Source organism: Anastrepha ludens, chromosome 3 (assembly GCF_028408465.1).
Source record: "Anastrepha ludens isolate Willacy chromosome 3, idAnaLude1.1, whole genome shotgun sequence".
NCBI lineage: Eukaryota > Metazoa > Arthropoda > Insecta > Diptera > Tephritidae > Anastrepha > Anastrepha ludens.
This window is the reverse complement of record NC_071499.1, coordinates 131689569-131711115: the sequence shown is the minus strand read 5'-3', so window position 1 is coordinate 131711115 and position 21547 is coordinate 131689569. Positions and strand designations below refer to the sequence as shown.

General features: G+C 38.9%; 1 protein-coding gene across 13 annotated transcripts in view; it reads right to left on the bottom strand.

Moving 5' to 3' along the window:
• Positions 1-21547, bottom strand: part of LOC128859310 (potassium voltage-gated channel protein eag) — a 180798-nt gene that overhangs the window by 132941 nt on the left and 26310 nt on the right. For 10 of the 13 annotated variants that reach the window (XM_054096198.1, XM_054096205.1, XM_054096203.1 and 7 more), the window contains exon 2: positions 51-1607. The exons of 2 other annotated variants lie outside the window; for them this stretch is intronic. The gene's annotated coding sequence lies outside the window, so the exon portion shown is untranslated. The remainder of the gene's footprint in view (positions 1-50; positions 1608-21547) is intronic. One more of the 13 variants, XM_054096199.1, reaches the window with a different exon arrangement.

Sequence of the window (21547 nt, the reverse complement as noted above, 5' to 3'; positions counted from 1 at the left end):
AAAGAAAAGAAAACAATAACAACAAAAAAAAATGTAACACGCTAACGCACCCAAGCTTAAGAAGAACAACAAAAAATTATGAAATTTCAAAAACAGGAAATCGACAGCACAGTGTTGACTCACAGGCTTTGGCGAATGTTGACGGTGACAACAGCAACAACGACTGTTTTCGGTTATTTATCAATGGCGTGTTAACACTGATATTGGTGGTCTTAAGTAAAGGCAATGAAAGACGACGCGCGAGAAGGATTTTTTTACAGCCGCGCACGTGCTTCATAGGTTTTTTCAAGTGAGCGAGTACAGTGGCAGCGGAGTGGCGCGATGAGCTGGTAATAAAACATGATAAATTATGCGATTTAGATTTTTTATTTATTACTTTTTTTGTTTTTTAATGCCTGGTAAGTTTTTGCTTCAGCCAGTTTTCACTTCCGTTTCACAGCGTTGATGGATTTCAGTTAAGAAACAGCGATAAGTTGGCGTAGCTAACGAGCGTAAAGCTTACGCCTTCTTTTGTTTTAGGTGGCAACAATTTTGAATAGCGGGCGTTTTTTTTTGCACTTTTACACATATTTCTGCTGGTTCGGAATCATTTAAAATTAATTTTAAACGAAAGGTTAGACATTTTTCCTTTTGTTTTGCGGTTTCTAGACACTTTAGGCCTATCATTTACTATTTCAATAAATATGCGTTGTTTTGTACTTCGTGTTTTCTTTTTATTTTGATGGCCTCTCTGAGCAAAATAGCCTCGAAAGATTGAAGAAAGTTTATTTATGAAGTGTAATTATATAAATATATTTTCCCTGTGGTTTCTAGGTGGAACATAGAGTCTCAGGGTTTAATTAATTATTATTAAAGATTCTTATATTTATTGACTCTACTGATGTTTCGCATTTTTCTAACTCTTGCTCTCCCTTTTTTTCTCTAGGCGTGATCTAATTTTATGGAATATAAAAATGTTTGCCGTTAGCATCTCCATCTGTAGAAGTATTCCGCTCTGCCCTTATTCTTTTATTTTTTCCATTTGCTCTTTGGTAGTACATTCTGCAAATGGAAAAGTGCTAATTTGTTTCCAACTCGGCACTGTCAACTCACACTTTTCAATTAAACACTTCGCTTACATTTCTCACCACTTTTTGTTGTAATTTTTTTATTTCCCACATTGATGTTAATTGCTTCACAAATTCATTGCACTCGCCAGTAAATATCGACAGTAACAAATGGTATAAATATTGAACACTTTATCGCTTACACTTTTTCATTGCATACATTGCGGCGCTGCAATAAAAATTCCTTTACTTTTAACACACACTCCACTTGCATTTATTTATTTTTCTTCTCATTTGCTTTTTGCGAGCAAACGTGTTGCACGTTATTCGCACTGGTGTCACACGCATACATAATCACTTTCGCGCACACAAGCACACACATATATTCACAATTGCACTGAAACGGACTAAAAAATGCGTTAATCTTTTTAGTTCCATTTCACTTTGTTTTGCGAAAATTTCGCCTGTTGCAGCTGCTATGGCGCATCCATTGAAATATTCAAGCTTTTGTTGCTTTACGGCCTCCTCTGTGTGGGTGAGTGCCAGTTGTTTTGAAATGAACTGCAATGAGAAATAAGAGATAACCAAAAAATTGCATTAAAAACAACGAAAGAGCGAAAAAAATTAGCACAGAAATTGATTAATGTTGTTGGTGACCAGCAAGTGACCCGCAGCGAGGCACACGCCGTCCGCCCCATGCATACAGGGATGAACATACATGTGGATAGAGATTTCAGAGGTTTTTTAACATTTTCCGTAAAAACTCCACCTATCCACTCCAGCATTCCATTTTATTTGCTTTCATTTTTCATGCCTGACGTAAACACGTGTCAACAACAACAATAAAAACCAACAAATTATTCCTTGATTGCTGCAGCTGTTGTTTACATACGTGCACACATACAAATGCATGCATTTACAAGTGAAAAGCAAAAATCAACAAGACCTTCCTAACATGCCTTCCTGAAAATCGCATCAATCAATGGGATTATACTGATTGCCAGGCACCGGCTGACCAGCTGACTGTACCGACCGGCAGACCCGTTCTTTTACAATCTTTGACCCACCAGCATCGGCTGATCATGCGGTCAATTCGCCACTTAATTGGAAAATGAAATATATTACTTTATACGGCCTTTAAGTGTGGATATGTTTGGCTGTGTGTGATCTTTTAAACAGTCGCCTTTTCAATCAGCGCGATTGGCATTCCTCGGCACGTCTTGATTGCTCATACGCCACGTGCGTCGGACACAGGCAGTGAAGTGAGGTGCGCAATGTAAACTTTATCGAGCATAACTTTTCTGTTAAGTAAGCAAAAGTTCTTTGACTGAATTTTTGAGAAAGTTTTATAGTATTTATTGTTGCCCTTCGTGCTGTGGTTGCTAAATTTTAACAAATTTTTGTGGTATTCAAGATTTGTTACTGACTTTTCATTTTTCTAAGGAAAAATTGATTCATGCGTGTCTACTCCTGTCAACTTTCTTTTAATTGTTCAAATGAACTTTAAATGCAAAAAATAAAAGAATACTATTACGCGCAGATGTATGTATTGGCAAATAGCACTAATTAACAAGTTTTTAAAAGTTATTTGTATATAAACCCAATTTTCACACTTTGTGTAACTGGAAAAAAAAATTGTATCAAAATTTCACACTTTTTAATCAGATTAAAAAATATTTCATAGGTATTCAAAGTGTGCGGGTTTATAGTCCTTTGAATTTTGGTATGATAGAGTGCAAGTTTCAACTAACTTAAAATTCACATTGATGTCTGGTAATTTTTTCTGGTATTTTAGGCATTTTACTCATATAACTAATTCTCAATGCACTGTCTATGTGAGAGAAAACACCCAGCACCGTCATCTATAATAGTTTTTTCAAAAATAAAAATTATTTGGAATCTAATTCTCAAACCGTTAGGCTAGTTGCACCTCTTAAATGGCTTAATGAGTATTTCTACTCTAACTGGATAAAGAACTTGGGAAGCCGGTCATGCGTATCCTATAGATGACAAATAGCTTTTACTTCCGCTTGGGAATTATTCACTGGAAATTGATTAAGGTTAACTTTTCTGAGAGGAACTATTTTTTAAAACATTGTTTTCTTAATATTTTTGACGTGAAGCCAAAAATCAAGTCCATATATAATATGTAAGCTCCATGAACTAAATAACTATGGGCAAAAATGCAACCAACATTCAAATGAGGCCATTAACACCTCAGAAAAAGAATAAAAAATATTTCGTTTAACTCCTCACATTTGCAAAGTTGAAGTTACATAAATTTTTCTGAAAGTCCATTTTGCTGAGTGCAAAATAAATGAACTCTGCTTTAAAATAAATCACATTTTAATGAAGAGAAATATTACCCAATCACACCACCCCTGCAATGCGCCACATAGTGGTCACTTTACAGTTAGTTATGCACGGAAATAGTTTCCTGAGAATAATACGTAAAGAATATGCTCTACTTTTCTAGTAGTTAGCGTAGCTTGTGGCTTGGCGAAAACAAAGCCAGACAAACATAAGCAAAAATAAGTGGGAAAAAATTGCTATTATGTTGGTAGAGATAACCACAGCTCAGCGATTGCTATCAGCAATTACATACACTTACACAGATAAAACGGATATGGCACAGCGCAGTACGGTGCCACAAACTGGGATATATTTCGCGATTCTACTAAAAGCAGAAAAATTGTACAAAAAAAAATCATGCACAGACTCGCCGCGGCAACCAGCGTAGATACACGAAATGCTCATCAAAAGTGAGTATATAAAATTACAAAATATTTACAACAACCAGCTCATAATTACAGCAGCAGCACAGCGTAATGCAGCAATGCAGCAAAAGCGCACATAGAGCTCAAAGCGTTGTGGAAGCAAAAAGCACTACATTTTCATGCTTTTGATTTTCGTTTTCCTTTCACCAAAATTTAATTCAGAGGCATATCTTATGGCGCTTAGAGCTGAGGTGTCGGAAAAGGGAAATAATTATATAAAGGATGCAACGCCACAGAAAGCGGCAGCCAAAGTAAAGCAGTTGCTTAAGTGAATAAGTGCAGGCGGATGCTGGGAAGGAAGAACGAAGGAAGGGGCGTAGTAGGGCGCAAATGGCAGAGGAGGATTTTTTCACATTTTTAATTTTCACTCCACAAAATAAAGTACAAAAAGGAGGGAAAGTATTTATTAATGAAGGAGACGAAAAAAGTTAAAATTTAAGTCCCTTTCTAAATATAAAAAGTACAACACTTAAATAGAAAGAAAATAAGTGAATCTACGGCATTTTTATAAAAAACGGGGACGACAACACGCAATAAAGTGTTAAGCTAGCACATCATCAATGAAAACCAAAATTCTTCCTATTATATGGTATGCCAGGGGCCTTTGTGGCATGCCATTTTGCACACAAAAAGAAAATTAATAAAAAATATTTCAAACAATTTATTTGACTTAGGTTTAAAAATAAAATAAATAAATTCTAAATAATCTTTTTACCGACATGAAAAATGCCTCGTATTTTGGCTTGCAATTTTTTTTTCTTGTATGTTCAATCTAAATTCAACAAGTACTTTGAACGGAAACTTATTATTTAACCGATATTCAAAGAGGTAAAATTATTATATCCACATTTTTTTCTTAAGTCAACTCCTAAGAGAGTCTAGGAAAATATTTAAAAGTTAAAGTGAGTCGCCCATCGCTTAAATTCCCAATCGAACGCCCTCTCCGCAAATACTGAAAAATGCTCAAATTCTATTCTGAGCTTGCCTTCACGCAGTTACCGCCTTACAACAACTATTCTCAGTCAATGTGGGATGACGGCAAATATCTGATATTTCCAGCTGCCTGCAGTCAATGAAAAGCTTAGCTGCTATAAACAGCAACCACAATAATAATACGCTGAAATAGAACAAAGTATCTATAACGGTATATATTTTGCTTTAATTAGCGAAAATCTAGCTTGTTGCAAGCGGCAACTTAGACAGCTGCTATTCATAAAATGCAGTATTGTGCATTGTTGGTCATGCGCCAGCGCTGCCTCACTCACTCCTTCAGCTGTCTGCCAACGCGTATAATTATTTGTGGTCCGCTGTTATTACAACAACTCTATTGTCTGATACAGCTGCTGTGGGTAGCACATTTTGACCTTTTGTTGTAGGTTTTTTTCACCTATTTTTTCACTTATTTTTTCATCTTCTATCTTTTGCCTCTTCTTCCCGTTGCCGCTCGCGCTGCTGCAACCCAAGTATTTCGCCTATTATAATTACAAGCAGCTGCTACATTCAGCAACTAATTTGTTAATTATTTGAAACATTGTGGCAGTGACGTGTTGCACGAACCCGCAACCACAAGCACTAAAGTTGCAGCAAACAAACGCGCGCTCTTCCGCGCTTCCTCGCATCCCCTCAAATGCTATTATGAGCAGCCAGCAGAGCGTTCGACAGCGACACTTTAAGAGCACAATTTACACACCCCGTGACGAAGCAGCAAACCAAGATGAATGGGGGCAGAAGGGTCATGTTGCAGCAGTTGCAGCTGAAGCTGCGCACGTCACGCCAGAGGAGACAATATGAAAGGATCGAAAGCGTGCGGCGAACCTTTTTAATTTTTGCAGCCTTCCGAAGTGCAGCGCTGGGATTGTGGGAGCTGCAAGCAAGTTGGCTAACTGTGTTTTGTATGTATGTGTGTATGCGTGCATTGCAGCAATATTTTTGTTAAAAAGTTTTGCTATCGCAAACTTATCTGATTACCTGCGGTATATTTTATGCTTTTACGAAATAAAAAACTTTCTTTTGTGCCATCGTAAGTGTATAAGCATTCAGAGTTTGTGGGAGATTTAATTTCAAAACCAATCTCGAACAAGTTTTAAGGTTTGCTAATTAATCACAAGCGAGTGACATAAGACTTAATAGCTTGGGCTAAATTTTTGGAGAAACTAAAATTAGATGGGGAGTAGTGTAACAGTGCAAGTGGTACTGTGGATGGAGCGACATCCTTCTGTCTGGTATTTAAATGAATGTCTATGCCAATTTGCGGTGTATGTCCAAAGGATGATCCTGCAAATGAGCAAACGATATTTTCTGACACTTCTAGTGCAACTTAATTAGTTCTTAATATCCAAACTTCTCTCCGAGTATAAATTGTCAACAAAAGAAGCTGTTGACCAAACTGAGAAGCCTACATTAACAGCTGTACAGCGCCAGAGTGCACGTAATCGTTTTCTGTAGATAAAATAAATAAATCACTGCGCTTACCCCCTTTTAGCGTGCTTGCGCTGGGATTGGTCGAGCTACTCCTCCTATTTATGGCCTGCGTCTTGAAGTAGCTCCACAAATGCAGAGACTTACAGTTTTAAGCCGACTCCGAACGACAAATGGTTTTTTATGAGGAGCTGTTTTCATGGCAGAAATACACTTGTAGAGTGCCATTGCGTGCCAAAGGGCCACCGCTATTAGAAAACAATATGTCTATCATTTGGTGGTTCAAGCTCGGGATTTCGAGCCCGGGACTACCAAATGGTAGCCAACTGAACTGAAAATCGAGTTATTGCAAAGAATTTAACATACGAAAATTCCTTGAGTTCCAGTAATCAGCACATAAATCTTTACGTTGACATTTTATTATTATTTTAATTTCATTATTTGTAAAAAAACGTTCAAATTTGACACTACAACAACACTTACTTCCATTTGCATGTAAATGCCTTTTCGGCGTGTGACCCTGACATGAAGGTTGGTTACTGACCTTCACAGTTGGCATGAAATAGAGTACTAAGCTGACCTTTTATAGGTAAATAAATTTTGCTAGCACCAAAATTTTATTATAACAATCACCAGCAGTTCTTGCAAGCATTTCTGATATGCAAAGCTAAATAATAATAACAATAAAATTGCGTACTAAAAAGTCTCTGCTGAGGTCCACATATTAGCTGGCTCGTAGTACGTAGCTGAGCCTATGCAATGCCTATTAATTTTAAAAATGAGACGCATAACTGTATATATTTACCATTACAAATACACATGCAAATCTTAGTCAGTAATTTTCCACCAAATTTCAAGCAGTTGCATGCTTTCTTATGCAAAGGACCTGCATTTGAATACAGTGAAACTCTTAGTGTAGGGAGGCATGTATGTAAGAATGTCTGTACACTCAAAAGCCAAAACGTAGTTTTGTTCGAAATGTGCTTTCAACATAATCCCATCACAACAGCAATGACAATAACAGTAACAATACAAATAATGTTTTCCACATTTGCGATTGTATCGTATAATGCCACCTTAGCAACAGCGTCACATAGTAAAGCAGTAAAGCAATATTAAAAGTAATAACACTCACACGTCCACCGTTTTGCATGTTCATCCAACCAAACAGACAGGCAAACGCTTAAGTTTAGTAATTTCCATTGAAAAAAAGACCTTGCAAGAGCGTTCAACAAGGCGAGTGTCGTGAAGCGTAGCACAGCAAAAAATTAAAGCGAAAGTGAAAAGTGAATGCACAAGAAAGTAAAACAAAACAAATTTAAGTGAAAAATATACGACGAAATCTGCGAATTTCGTTATAAGCCACAATTTTTGGCACACCATTTGGACTACACAGCGACAACCAAAAGTGAAATTCATTTACGCATTACTCATGTCATACGAGTATGTACGTACAGTCAATGTCAAAAGAAAGTGTACAAACGTGAAATGTGATAATAAAGGCTTTCTTTATACGTTTGCTGGGTAATTTTAAAAAACATTTTATATTTTTTTAAATGATATTTCATACCATTAGAATTTATGGAAAAACAAAAACAAAATTCTTACAACAAAAAAAGTTGTGAAGTAAAAATCGAAAATACTTCATATATTAGGTGCCAAAAGAAAGTGTACAAATCATCGACCACGTGTTTGCCAGATAACGGACTTGGAAAAGAACCGTTACATAGTTCCGTCTATTGTGAGAGTCATCGTATACGATTCATTTAAAGTCTTTGCTTAGTCGCAATCGGTAGTTGCTTTGAAAAAAAAAAAAATCGCAATGAAAAAACAAACGTCTTTGGATATTCGGGAGCTCGTGATAAAATATCACAGGAAGGCAAAACCTTGCGCGAAATCGGTGGTATTATTAACAGAAGCTATACTACTCTAAAAAAAATTATTGACAAGAAACAAAAGTATGGCAAGCTGGAAAATCGTCCAAAATCCGGCAGACCAAGGCGACTAAATGTTGCTGAAATAAGGCCGGTTGTGAGAAGTGTGAAAATAAATCCGTCAGAAATTGCTATAAATTTGTCCAATAATATTTCACAAACGTCTGGAAAGCCGGTTAGTGCTAGCACAATTCGTCGAGCATTGTATGCGAACGGTCTCTATGGGCGAGTTCCGCGGAAAAAACCTCTTATCTCGAAAACTAATCAAATAAAGCGATTAAACTTTGCTAAAAAGTACCAGTATAACGGCGTTTCATTTTGGAATAACGTACTATTTAGCGACGAAAGCAAATTTGAGGTGTTCGGCAAGAAAAAAGCAACAAAAATTTGGCGAACCAGAAATACGGCACTTGCAGAAGGTAATGTAGTATCCACTGTGAAGCATGGGGGTGACTCGGTGATTGTGTGGGGGTGTATGGCCGCTGGCGGGGTAGGTAATTTGACATTCATGGAAAACACTATGAATAAAATAGACTATCTCAACATATTGAAGAATAACCTGCGCCCTAGTGTCGAAAAATTGAGCTTGGATCGGTCTTGGGTATTTCAACAAGACAACGACCCTAAGCACACTGCGAAAGTTGTCAAAGAATGGATGCTATATCACGTACCCAAGCAATTAGATCACCCTCCCCAGTCACCGGACCTCAACCCCATTGAGCATCTGTGGGAGCACCTAGACAGACAAATCCGAAAAAAAACCATTACTAGTAAGGATATGCTCAAAGCCGCGATTTCTGAAGAATGGCAGAAAATTGCACCAGAAGTGACTGCAAACCTTGTTAATTCTATGCCACGACGTTTGCAAGCAGTGATAAAGGGAAATGGAAAGCATACAAAATACTGAATATGCATCCTGCTCTTCTGTACACTTTCATTTGACGCCTAAACTATGAAGTATATAAGATTTTTCGTTCATAACTTTTTTCGTTGTAATAATTTTGTTTATGTTTTTGTATAAATCCGAATAGTATTAAATATGAATTAAAAAAATATAATAATAGGACTATGATTAAGTTCGTGCGGTTTTTTTTCGAAATTTGAAACTTTATTGACGTAAAATGGTTACAAATTTAATATTCAAAATATTGTCCATCGCTTACTACTACTTTTCCCCATCTTTCTGGCAATTCACGGATTCCCTTTGTGAAAAATTCGGTCGGTTTTGCCGCAATCCACGAATCGATCCATTTTTTGACTTCATCGTAATTACGGAAGTGCTGGTCAGCCAGGCCATGTTGCATCGATCGGAAGAGATAGTAATCGGATGGCGCAAGGTCTGGACTATACAGCGGGTGGGGTAGGACATCCCATTTGAGCGTTTCTAAGTATGTTTTGACCACTTGTGCAACATGTGGCCGAGCATTGTCATGTTGCAAAATAACTTTGTCGTGTCTATCGGCGTATTGCGGCCGTTTTTCTCGCAGTGCTCGGCTCAAACGCATCAATTGTCGTCGGTAGACATCCCCCGTAATCGTTTCATTCGGTTTCAGTAGCTCATAATACACAACACCCAGCTGGTCCCACCAGATACACAGCATAACCTTCAGGCCATGAATATTCTGCGCCGACGTCGATGTTGAAGCATGGCCAGGGTATACATACGTTGCCCGACGTTTTGGATTGTCGTAATGGACCCACTTTTCATCGCCAGTCACAATTCGATGCAAAAAACCCTTTCTTTTGTGCCGTTGAAGCAGTTGTTCGCATGCCATAAAACGGCGTTCAACGTCTCTTGGCTTCAATTCATACGGCACCCAATGGCCTACCTTTCGGATCATTCCCATGGCTTTTAAACGTTTGGAAATGGTTGATTGATCAACTCCCAAAGTTTTTGCAACCTCTTCTTGCGTTTGAGCCGGATCTTGATCGAGCAATTCCTCCAATTCGGTATCCATGAACTTTGGCGGCGCACCCTCGCGTTCTTCGTCTTCCAAGCCAAAATCACCACTTTTAAAGCGTGCAAACCACTTCTGGCACGTTCGCTCAGATAGAGCATGCTCACCATAAACTTCCACCAAGATACGATGACTTTCGGCTGCTTTTTTCTTCATATTAAAATAATGAAGAAGAATTCCCCGCAAAAACACATTATTTGGCACGAAATTCGACATTTTCAAGTGTGGTAAAAATATTGTTGTTTACGCTTCAAATAAAAAACTTATACTGACGTTTGTGCCTTACGACAGTAGCTCTCCAATGAATGTTTGGAAATGTGGATCGATGGAATAATAATCAAGTTACGCCATCTGTTGTAAAACCGAAACGAACTTATTCATAGTCCTATTATGTTTCTTTGTATCACCCATCAAAGTATTCAATAAAGCTAATATTAATACATTCAAAGTTTGTACACTTTCTTTTGACATTGACTGTATGTGTGTGTAGGGCGAGAGTAGCGTGCGTTCAGCAGAGAACTTATAAATTATTACCAAAAACGAAAACTCACAGGAAATGTCATCGATCAGCTAGTTGTGCGTTGGCAGCGGAGGAAGAGATTGATGGCGGCGTAATTCCAGTATTTCATGTTTATAGAAATTTAGCCGCTCTTATAAAGCACAATTTCATACAGTTTGCATTGATAAAGGGGGCGATTGTGTGGCGCTGATTTATGCGCACGCGCATCTAATACAATCGTCGTGGGGAGCACGGAGTCGTAGATGACTATTGTGAAATTCTTCCATCTGGAATTTAACTTGATTCTTAGATGACCTCCTTGGAAAATCTTTGCGTACATAGTTTTATAACCCTTTAAATTCTAAATCTAAAAAGTGCAAGCTTCAAGTGGTCGAACAATAGGGTTGATTTTTGACATTTTTTTCTGCTGACTGTGATGGATGTTTTCTTCCATATAAAAAAAGTGGAGTAGGTCTTAAATAGAGAAAATGCACACAAATGCGTCCAAAAAAATTCTCAAAAATTAAAGTGATTTTTGATCTACTTAAAATTTGCACCTTATCGTACCGAAATTCAACGAACTATAAAATTTCGTAATTCTGAGTAAAAAGTTTGAAATTTTGTTCACAAAAAGTGCACAATTGAGCATAAAGGTGCCATATCTTGTTCAAAATGTAATTGGACTATATATCCTAGAACTTAAATAAATGATTATCCAAAGTAATAACCAAAAATTCGCTGATATATGCCTTTCGAACCACATAAATAATTTCTATGTACATCTTCACATTACAATTTGGGATAAAAAGAACGAAAGTCCCTCCCTTAGCCACCAGTACTCGGCATCAGTGTACTTAATAATGTCAGTAGGTCATTAGCACTGACTTACTTGTGTACACTACAAAATGCTTCACTCCCCCGACATTTTCTAATTTCCGCTGCTTACCCTCTAAACCGCCCCATAGCAATCCAAATATGGTATTCGCCTTAATATCCGCTATTCATTGGGTAAACAAATTTTCTTGTCATTAGCGAACATTTTTCCTCTTGCACTTTATGACTTGGCGCATCTCCACTTTCCTGATATCTCGTCTATTTTCCCACGCGTTGAAATTTTTCCAGCAACTTCATTTACACGCGACTCCAATAAGATGCAGAATGTGGCGAACAACAGCAAATCAAGTGAGGACTAAAGAAAAGCAGTGCAATAGAAAAAATCAACTGTGGCCGACAACAACGCGAACCGAGGCAGCGGAAGAAGAAGAAGTAGCGGGGCAAAGCTAGAAAAAGTGCAGCAAACTATATTTACTGAACTTTAATTTTTTTCGGAGAAGAATTTGTGACAAAGCAACAATTTTCTTTTATTACGCATTTACATACAGTGGCGCTGATGTCCGAAACTCATTCCCTTCTTTTTGTTTGCTCTTTTTTTTGGTTATGTCGCCTCCCTCCAATTCTTCGTCTTCTTTCACTCTTTCGTCTGCTGGCATTAAGTGAAAGTGGCAGGACATGTGTAAGCCAGCAAATGAATATAAATTTACACATACACACACATTCACACAAACACAGGATTTCCAAATATTCATACATTTTACTACCACTTTCCTAGACATGTGGGTATGTGTGTGTGTGTGTTTGGCTCATTAATATTAAACGCCACTCGAGTCGTCGTGACACTTAGGATGAGATCCAGCCAAGTGCGACAGACAACGAGCTGCAATAGCTATTATTTGCACTAATGTTGGTTTGTGTAGTGTGTGTAGCTGCGTGGCTTTTGTGCGCCACATGAAATATTCTCAAACAACAACTACTACAAATCGTTTCTAGCCACTGCCCTCCTCACCTTCGCCACCTAGCCCAGATTTTGCCCTGTATACTCATTTATTTTGGTTTGTTTGTCCGCCAACGCCACTCGACCGGCGGGTGTAAATGTTTTTATGTAGCGCAGAGTAAAACTTTGACACCCACATACACATGCAAGCACGTTAATGGACTCAATTCAGCTAAGTTGTGTTTTATTAAAAAAGAAAAAAGTTCTGTGCAAATATGAGTTAGTACCGTAAACAGCTGATAGCTGTAGTGTTCTCGAAATAACTCAGAAGTGGTTCCTGACCACAAAGAAAAAGTGAGAATTTGTCTGCATGTATGCGCTAAAAGAACCACTGTAGCCATGCATTAATTTTGAACTGACATAAAAAGTTTCACCTCTCTGCCTCAGATAAAGTTAATTTAAAAAAATTTAACATCAGTGAAATTGGCGCAAAAGATTCGACTGGATACATCTGCAGTATCCAAATTTTGCTGAAAGGGCAACTTTGAAAGGAATTTTATTATTGATGATTGTGTGAAAAAATCTTAAGAATAAGATTATTTTAGGTGTACTAGAAACCTCGTTGAACACTTTTAGGAAATTCAATACATTTTATTTATATAAATGTGACTAAATTCATGAATGTGGCTAAACAAATTTGTAGATAAAAAATTAATTTTGTAGATAAAGATTAAAATTTCTCGAGGTTAGGTTCTTTGATGTCAAGTGGCTTCATCCAACAACGAGAGCTTATACATAGTAGAATTTTCAGCGACAACTCCTAAGTTGAGTGGGAAGGATAGAAAGTCTTTAAGGACAGCACGTATAGCAATAATACGTCTCAATATTGGAAGCTGAAGAGTCAAGGGCTACGTCGCGGAGTTTGAGTTAAGTGACAGAATTTGTGAGTCTGCAACAGTCAATTAAATAACCAGCCCACTAATAGTACAAATAGTTCAGAAATTTTGCCAAAGTGGATTCTAACTGCACGAGTATCTTTCACGACCCACATCCACTAGCACCTACCTTCGGATGGCCAACGAATTTCACTCACTCATAACTGCCAGGAATCAAATGACTGCAGATGGCTTAAGCTCATGGTACTCGCAATCTAAGCAGATCGCGCGAGATATTCACTTTTACTGGGCAAACGTAGGTACAGCCAACTTCTGGTATTATTAGTGGACATATTTAATGATTAAAATACCTGAATCTGATGTGAAAGAGATACGGGGGAAGCCCATCTGCGAACACTTTCCGTGAATCTTTACCGCCTTTTAGTTTACCGCCTGAGTTTTAGGCTGTGAAAGAGATGCATTGATATAACTAATAATTCATTAATATCCAAGCATTCGAGTGGATTTGAAGCTGATCAAAAGGAAAATTAAAGCAGTCAATTCTAAAATCCTTTTTTTTAGCCTGGCGTGAACGAAAAATTTCCTTTTATGTCAGTTCCAGACTTCTATGATCCTACGAAAAGTCGATAACTGAGCAGTATTGAGCCATTAAAAAACTGACCTACATTTCGTCCAGTAATAAGTCAATTATAAAGGAAAAAAAATTGAATAAGCGGTAAGTAGACATATCTTTTGATAATTATAAGCTTAAGATTCCAGGTTGGTTTGAAAAAGGTAAAAAAGTGAGCGTTTTGAGAGAAGCAGCTTTCAGGCAAAAGCGAACTACTACCTCTTTTAACCTCACCGAAAGCTATCATACGCAAATAAAAAATTACTCGAAGCCTTATCGCTCAATAAGCCACTTGGTAATAAAAATATAAGGATAACACTACCAGGTTTGGCCACCTGCTACGGTGAAAAAGCAAAAAAGTGAGAGTAACTTCGGTTGCCACGTCCCATGGCACTCGGCAGCAGAATTCTGCCCGCTTATTTCCCACGGACTCACACACTCGTCCTATTAGATGGGATTCAGACGAAAACGAAGTAACATGAGCAGAGACCGAGTTAATTTTTTTTTCTTACATCACCAACACAATCTCAGTTTTTTCGAAAACAAACCGCCGTCATGTGACGTCAGCTAATGAAGTGAGCCTTTTCAATTCGCAGAGAGCCGATAAATGGTCTGATCTTCTCCACACCCCTATAAATCTTTTCATCATGATAAAAGTTAATCACTCGCTTATACACTCAGCTCGAATCTCCCCAGTACTTCTCCTCTTTCCTTTAAACTACCCACTTGCCCTCAGCTAATCGTACACGGAAGTTTCATTGGATTAATAAACAGCTCCGTTTAGTTTTTAAAAATTGTGTGCAGATTTCAAAACAACTCTCTTCTTTGGATCTTTGAGATTACTGACTGACCTATTTAAAGATAAATCCGTATCTATGTTTCCGTAGCAGCTTAACTTTCCTACTCAGCTTACTAATTCTCCAGCACAGAATGAAAATTTAAGTGTCATTCAATCCATACAAGGCGAAATGAGTGATTCCCCTAGACTTGTATTTGCACAGTAAACATTCGATAATCTTCCCCCAAAACAAGTAACTTTTTTCAATCATTGCTTTATTGAATGAAATTCTTTTCTGATAGTTTTACTTATGGGAAATGCTTCGAGTGCTTCGATGCACTTTGAAGGTAGAAATAGTTTCTCGGTTCGGTAGTTAAAGCCTTTTTTGTGTTTGCTGGTTGGCTAAGAAAATTATCCTAAATAAATTCAAATAAAATAACTGTGCCAGTTGACGGCTTGGTTGTCGAGGGCATCAATTTTTTTATTTACTTTCATTTTCTTAATGCGTACTTATTAACAATAAATTCATGTATGTGCAAATATATTTAACATTTTTTTATATTTCATTTCATAAGTCCAGCTGGTTGTGGAAGCTTCTAATATCAAATCATCAGCTTCGCATGTGCTTATGTAAAAAATCTGAAATCTGGCGCATAGTTTAAGTTTTCTATAGTATATGATATTTTGAAAAACAAACACCGCCTCCTAACCAACAGGCACTGCATTTGCCCTAACGTTGGCATTTAATGGCAACGCACAAATCGTTTTAGCCACGTCCAGTTCACCTCGCTCCACATTCGCGCTGCTCCAACTCTGCACTCTGCCGTGAAAGCAAAAGCAATTGGCATTCAATTATGGATTAGCCAAAATGCCTTAAATTGCGGCATATATCGTATTACGATTTAATTACCTGGTAGTTAGAAAGGTGAGCAAGGGAGCGTCAGACTGTCAGCCGACTAAAACCGCGTTGTTGGTATGGAATTTCATTTGTGCTTCTCAGTTCACCATTTCATTCAGGTATTTTTGCGTTCAATTCTGCTATTCAACTGTTCCGCTGTTCGACTGTTCCGCTGCTCGCCTGCTCACACGCAGTTTGCTTTAATTTTAATTAAAAAATCAATAATCAACGACCTTTTCTTTGCTGCCACATTCGAGGTACGTTAATGTGCCACTCAGCCAGTCAGCCAGGCAACTAGTCGAGCCGAATAGGTCAAGCACATATTTACATACAAAAGGATCTGTATATATATGTGATTATATGTATATTTGTATGTTTTGTGTTGTGTAAATAAATGTCAACTGAATAAGCAATGAAGCGAGTGAGGCAAGCGGCAGTGTTGGGAATACTCTGCACCTTAGTTGCTGCCCCTTGGCCGCATTGGAAACATTCGCGATATTGTCGCCTGCATGTGCAGTAGTTCAACGCAGAGTAACCATAGCAATGGCGCATACAATAAAACCACATTACGAGCACATTCACACATACATACATACGAGTGTGTGTGAAAGAGTAAGGGAACCAAAATGGAGCATTCAAAGAAGGTCGTGTACGGGCAGATAGATTAACCCACCGACCCACCAACCCTTCGACCAAGCGCCCGACAGGCGACTGAAGTAGCGCAAGTGAGTAACTCCTAAGCAATTCCGTGTGACAATAGTCGAGCACAAAACCACCGTTGTGGCAGCTAGCTTAGTTGCACGCTCAAGGCAAAGAGGGGAAGCAAAAACTACAATTGCAGCGTGAATAGAATTTGTGAAAAAATGGGAAGTAGAAGAACGGCAGTACATCAGTAAAGCTGGTAAATGACAAAAATTACCAAATAGGGGAAATATAAACGCGACAAATTTGTTATTGTGCATGGGGCGCAAGCGAGGGTAACCACTACCATCTGTGAGGCGAATGGAAGAGGCAGGAAATGTTTTAAATAAAATACGAGAAAATAGCATAGAACACTGCAGTAAAGGTGCCACCACTTAATTTTAAATAAAAATCAAAAATATTAGAAAAATAAATAAAAGTAAAGGGGTATACTATTTTAAACGGATGTGTCTACAAGCACTCGGCCACCAAAAGCAAGCAATCGCTTAACAGGTGAAGGGAAGAGGTTAATTGCATTAGTTCGGAAAATGGTGCATGACACATGAGAACAATTGTTCCATGTTTTTGTTGTATATATGTATGTTTTTATTGTACATAAATACATACATATGTGAAATATTTATACTAAAACAACGAAAGCCAAAGCTACTATTTGCCTTTCCATGCACTCAGATGTTGACATTTTACTCGGTAACCCATAAAATACCAAGAAAAGTTACACACAAGTGGAACAGTAGACCGAAGTTGTATCACATATGTTTATGTATGTGTGCTTGTGTGAGAAAGTAAATTTCTGGTTCAGCAGTAGCACGACTTCGCCAATTGCGAACCATTTCGCTACTCATGTTGAAAGTAGCTGCATTTATCCATTTGTCAGTGCAGCAGTAAAAGTAAAATAGTAAACGTAAATGATCGCCCTTCTCACATATGACGACCGTGGCGTCGCGTGATGGCTACAGTTTGTGACACAAAAAATTATTGCTTCGTGTTTTTGGCTAAAAACTGGTGTGGCCTGTTTTTCTTCTATGAGGGGAGTACACAAAACATTGTGCGCATTTAAATTTTTCATATAAATTATAAATATATGGCAAATAAATTATTAAGTTCGTAAATAATAAATGGAACAACAATAATTTAAAAATTAATTGAGGAACTGCAAATTTATTAGATCTCTCTCAAGCATTAAACTTAGAACCCCTGACTGGTAAGCCAGCGCTGTATTCTATGGAGTATTTCTATGTTAAGTGAAGTAAGAGTACTAGGAACTTTCTTAAAATTTTACTTTCAAGTCAGTTAATTAAGCAATTTCCGAGATATACGGCAATTAGTAAGAGGCTTTCAAACACTTGATGGCCAAGAGGCAGAGTTTAAACTCGTTTCTTTTGAAATCTACCCATTTTCGAGTTTCCGAAGTCGGTGGCCGCTGTAACTTAGAAACACTTGGGTCGTTTTAGGCTTAGCAAAAGCCGTATGCATCTGAAAGGTGCCATCGGAAGGCAGTGCTATGTGACCCACTAAAAAATGTTGAGCGAATGAGCGCTTAGAACCTTCGTATGAGCGCTGCCCCCGCCACGACATAAAAATCGTGCTTGGCGACTTCAACGCCAGGGTGGGCAGGGAATTCATTTTTGGTCCCACAGTCGGAAAATTCAACCTGCTCAACGAAACATCCGGTAACGGACAGAGGCTGATCGACTTCGCCGGGGCCCGAAACATGGTAGTCTGCAGCACCAGATTCCAGCATAAAAAGATCCACCAAGCTACCTGGCTGTCCCCTGATCGAAAAACACGAAACCAGATCGATCATGTTGTGATAGATGGAAGACACGCTTCTAGTGTATTAGATGTACGTACGATCCGAGGACCCAACATCGACTCGGATCATTACCTTGTTGCAGCCAAACTGCGCACACGCCTCTGTGCAGCTAAAAACGTACATCTACCTACGCAAAGAATGTTCGACATCGAAAAGCTGCAATCACAACAGACAGCCAGAAGATTCGCCACTCCACTCTCACTCCTGCTCTCCGAAAGCACTGCCCAACAAATCGGCATGCGCGAGCAATGGAGCAACATTTCTCGTTCCCTACGTACCGCCGCCGAAGAAGAAATCGGATTCCGGCGAGCCCGAAAAAACAATTGGTACGACGAGGAATGTCATGCTGCCGCAGAAAGAAAAGATGCCGCCTATAGAGCCACTCTGCGATCGGGCGCAACGCGAGCCATGTGGGATCGCTACAGAGAGCTGAAAAAGGAAGAGAGACGTATTATCCGACAGAAGAAACGAGAGGCCGAAATACGTGAGTGCGAGGAGCTTGAGATGCTGGCCAATAGGAACAACGCCCGAAAATGCTACCACAAAGTTCGGCGGCTCACAGAAGGTTTTAAGACCGGGGCGTTTTCCTGTAAGAACAAAGACGGCGATCTGGTGACTGACGTACAGAGCAATCTTAAATTATGGAGGGAACACTTCTCGAACCTATTAAACAGTGACAGCTGCGCATGTCATAGAGAATGTGAAGATCCCGATACCCCAATCGATGACGACGGAATTGTAGTTCCGTTACCCGACCATGATGAGGTGAGAATAGCAATATCACGGCTAAAGAACAACAAAGCCGCGGGCGCCGACGGACTGCCGGCTGAGCTATTCAAACATGGCGGCGAGGAGCTGGTAAGGTGCATGCATCAGCTCCTATGCAAAATATGGTCGGATGAAAGCATGCCTGCCTATTGGAATTTAAGTGTGCTCTGCCCAATCCATAAGAAGGGCGATCCTGCAATTTGTGCCAATTACCGCGGGATTAGTATTCTAAATATCGCCTATAAGGTTCTAGCGAGCGTATTGTGTGAAAGGCTGAAGCCCACCGTCAACCAACTGATTGGACCTTATCAGTGTGGCTTCAGACCTGGAAAGTCTACCATCGACCAAATATTCACAATACGCCAAATCTTGGAAAAGACCCACGAAAGGAGAATCGACACCCACCATATTTTCGTCGATTTCAGAGCTGCAGTACGAAGAGGAGTTATCTGTATGCCGCGATGTCTGAATTTGGTATCCCCACAAAACTAATACGGCTATGTAAGATGACGTTGCTCAACACCAGCAGCGCCGTCAGAATTGGAAAGGGCCTCTCCGAGCCGTTTGATACCAAACGAGGTTTCAGACAAGGTGACTCGCGGTCGTGTGGCTTCTTTAACTTGATGTTGGAAAGCATCGTACGAGCGGCAGAACTTAATCACTCAGGCACAATTTCGTATAAGAGCGTACAATTGCTGGCGTATGCCGATGATATTGACATCATCGGCCTTAACAACCGCGCTATTAGTTCTGCCTTCTCCAAACTGGATAAAGAGGCAAAGCGAATGGGTCTGGTGGTGAACGAGGACAAAACGAAGTACCTCCTGTCTTCAAACAAACAGTATCGGCACCCAGGCCACTGTTGACAGTTATAATTTCGAGGTTGTAAAAGACTTCGTTTATTTAGGGACCAGCATTAACACCGATAACAATGCCAGCCTTGAAATCCAACGTACAATCTCTCTTACCAACAAGTGCTACTTTGGACTAAGTAGGCAACTGAGCAGTAAAGACCTCTCTCGACGAAGAAAACTAACACTCTACAAGGCTCTCATCATGCCCGTCCTAACGTATGGCGCAGAAGCTTGGACGATGACAACATACGATGAAGCCACGCTTAGAGTGTTCGAGAGAAAGATTCTGCGTAAGATTTTTGGACCTTTGCACGTTGGCAACGGCGAATATCGCAGACGATGGAACGATGAGCTGTATGAGCTTTACGACGACATAGACATAGCGCAGCGAATAAAGATCCAGCGACTACGTTGGCTGGGTCATGTCGTCCGAATGGATACAAATGCTCCGGCTTTGAAAGTATTCGATGCGGTACCAGCTGGTGGTAGCAGAAGAAGAGGAAGGCCTCCTCTGCGTTGGAAAGATCAGGTGGAGAAGGACTTGGCTTCACTTTGTGTGTTCAATTGGCGCCGGTTAACACGAGAAAGATACGACTGGCGCGCTTTGTTAAACTCGGCCAAAATCGCGTAAGCGGTTATAGCGCCAATTAAGAAGAAGAAGATCCACAGAAACCACCAAAAGAATAAAGAACTAGTACTTGATCGTAGTACTTATTTCTTAATTTAAATACTTTGTTTTGTTTTTGTTGAAAATGTAGATTTTCTTGAAAATTCGTGTGAAGGCTTTTAGAAGCAACCATTTTTCTAATTTTTAAAATAAGAAAATTTCCGAATAAAAATTCTTTTCTGGTGTACTCGTAACAGAGCTAAACCAAATAAGTCAAAACGCATTTGTTTAAAAAAATGTTTCTCGATGTATGCGAGGATCTTTTTTTCATTTTTGAATTTTTTGTAACAATTGGAAACAAAAAACCGACTTTGAATTAAAAAAGATCGACTAATTTTTTACTTTCTTTAATTTCAAAAATGTGGACTAGGTTTTTAGTTATAGCACTCATCGACTTCAGAAACAACAAGTTTCAGAAAATCGCTTTAACGTCGAGCAGGTATAGAATCTCGTCAATTTTGGATTTATATACCATATATATATATAATAGGCGCGTACACCCTTTTTGGGTGCGTGCGTCTTGATGTTGTTCCACAAATGGAGCGACCTACAGCTACAAACCGACTGCGAACGGCAGATATTTTTTATGAGGACTTTTTTCAGAGCAGAAATACGCTCGCAGGTTTGCCATTGCCTGCCGAGGGTCTGCCATTCTTAGAAAAACACATTTTTTTCTTAATTTTGGTGTATCATCGAGATTCGAACCCACGTTCTCTCTGAATCCCGATTGGTAGTCACGCACCAACAGGAAGTTAGAAAAATACAAAAAAAGGGTAAGTACTATATCCGCAAATTGTATTTATATCTAAAATATGTATTATGCGAATTTTTCAAGAAAGCTATTGTATAAAAACAACCTTCTCACGGCATGACCCCCTTACATGCTATTTGCCGCTTATTTAAACCAAATAATTTCTCTATATGGGATTACGGACTAATTTTTTCATTATTTCAACTGCCTAATCGGTCTAAATCGATTTAGTTTTTGACATTTCGGATGCCCTAATTTGAAATTTATATTCAGTTTTTATTTTAATTTAAGCAGTTCTTCACTGCCCCAAACCTATATTTTCCAACTTCCATTCCGTCACAATAGTTCAGCAAAAAATAAAAGTTTGTTGTTTCGAAAAGGAACTAAAATATAAAATATTCCCA